Source organism: Chaetura pelagica, unplaced genomic scaffold, assembly GCF_000747805.2.
Source record: "Chaetura pelagica isolate M959 unplaced genomic scaffold, ChaPel_1.0 scaffold49, whole genome shotgun sequence".
Lineage (NCBI taxonomy): Eukaryota > Metazoa > Chordata > Aves > Apodiformes > Apodidae > Chaetura > Chaetura pelagica.
In genome coordinates this window covers 1955096-1957401 of record NW_009970715.1, presented here as the reverse complement: position 1 = coordinate 1957401, position 2306 = coordinate 1955096, and positions in this window count along the sequence as shown.

The following is a 2306-nucleotide window of genomic DNA, read 5'->3' as shown; positions in this document are numbered from 1 at the left end:
GTTTAATAAAATAGCAGATGTGGTGGCAGGGGGACTTGTACAGCTGCTCCTCACCTACCTGTGTGTCCCCTGGTTTGCTGGGCTGGTGGCAGCAGAAGGGTGAGGGTCACAGAAAGTCACAGCTCCTGCCTGCTTCAAGGGCTTTTCTTCTGGACTGTGTTCAGCCTCTTTTCAGCTCCAGTTTGGAGCCAACTCTCTTCTGGACTCACCCTCTGCAGCACTGAGGGGACATAATCACATTTATTTCCCTGAGAAGAGGAAAGGTATCAGTCTGAGAGGCCACCAGTGCAGCCTGTTGTACCAAAGGTGGTTCCTCACCCTCCCTGGGCACAGAGCTGCTGCTTTCTGGTAGCTCTGCTCTGGCTGAGGCTCCCAGCTCCCCTGGAGAGCCACCCCAGCCCTGCCAGAACCACTTTTCTAATGCATCTTAAATTAAAAACAGGAAGCGAATTGCTCACTTGGCTGCCTACCTAGTGTGAGGAAAGAGACACACAGACCCAGGGGAGTTGTTGTTGCTCCTTGTGTTCTGTTCAGAGAACAAGAGCTGGCAATTCTGGTTCAGCTCTGGCAATCCTTGCACACATAAAGGTGAGTCCTGAAAGGACAGTTGTGTCAGGGAACACACTCAAACATACCCACTGCAAATCAAAACCAAAAGGTGTTTCTGGAATAACATTGGTGAAAGTTTCCATAGCTATCCTAGATTCCTTCCAGCATAATGAGATCACTGGCTGAAAAGTACTTAGGGAGCTTACAAATCTAAGAAGAGATTTACCCCCCTGCTACAGCTGGCTCCTCTGGAGAGCTGTAAGTGGGGGTTTGCCCAGAAGAGGAAGATTCTCCACATCCAGCTCCTGCCCTGCCTGCAGCAGCTCCACAAGTTGCACACTCAGGTTTTGGGAAATGGAGGAACCTGATATGGGGAAAATGTCAACTGGTCTAATCCACCTCCCTGCTTAGCAGGGAGAACAGCAAAGCTGGTGTTGGGATGTTTTGGCTTTGCACTCACCTGACAGCTAGAACCTCCTGGGAGCTCCTTAGCTGGGTGTGTGACTGGGTGCCAAGGATCTTTTACTGCTGCTAATCTTCCCCTCGTCATTTAATGACTTCATCCAGTTACCAGATGAATCAGCAGTAGGTGTGACATCTCCACACACCACTGAGAACAGAGCTCATTCCTCCCTTCCAGTAAAACATCCACAGTCTGCAGCACTTCATGGGAAGTGACAGCTTCTTTGGTGCCCAGTGAGTCACCAAGGATGACAGTGTCAGGGCAACGTGCAAGAGCTAGGCACACTGCTCCATTAAAGGAGGCATCTCCTCATTTCCCTGCCTGTCTGTGAGCCCCTGCAGAGGCAGCACAGGCTGTATCTGTCACCAATGTTAGTTCCAGGCTCACTGGGATCCCTGAGCCCACTTTTTGCAGAGCATCTAAACATCAGGAAACCAGAGCTGTGAGGAGGAGCTGGGACAAGCAGCAAGCCAGGCTTAGCTCCCTGCCTGGGAACACCCCTGAAGCACAGCAGATTTTCTCCCTTGTAGAAGTCCTGTGGGAGCAGGATCAAAAGCATTTGTAGAAGTTACAACTCACTCTTTTCCTAAACCACCCTCCAAACCACCTGCTGTTTCAGCCACAGCAGCAGTGACCACCTGTGCTCTCAGAGATTCTGCTAAAAATACAGCCAAGCCACTGGCAGCAGGAAGCACCTGACAGCTCCAGCTCCTGCTCCAGGGCTCCCTCACCCTCAGCTCCACTTCTCTGTTCACCCTTACCTGTCCCAGACACATGAGCATGGGTTGTGTCCCTTCTTGGAGCAGTTTCCTGAACTGGATCTGAGCAATAAAGCTTTTAATGAGCTACATTTTCTCCCCACAAGACCCTGCACATCATTCCATGTCACCTCACCTGCTCCCACCTCCCTCTCACCCAACATCACCTGCAGCACAGCAAACCATGAGAAAACACTGCATGTTCTTTGGGGGCTTTTCCATTTTAATAAATAAATGGTACAATGGTGCCAAATCAGGGCTCAAGGGTTATTGTGTTCCAGGGCTGATGTTCCTGCAGCAGCACTGAAGGGCTGGGGCAGTTCCTGAGGGTGGCAGCTGTGACCTTCTCAGTGGTTGCAGGCTCTTTGTATCCCAAAAACCCATCCCAAAACACAAGGAAACCTGCTGCAGGCAGACACTGTGAATTACAAGCTGTGGACAAGGTGGGGATTTAATCCTCTTCAGCTTTGGTGAACAGGTTGACATCTCCTTTGGCTCTTGCAAAAACAACCTCTGCCTCTCCAGCTCCTCTGGTG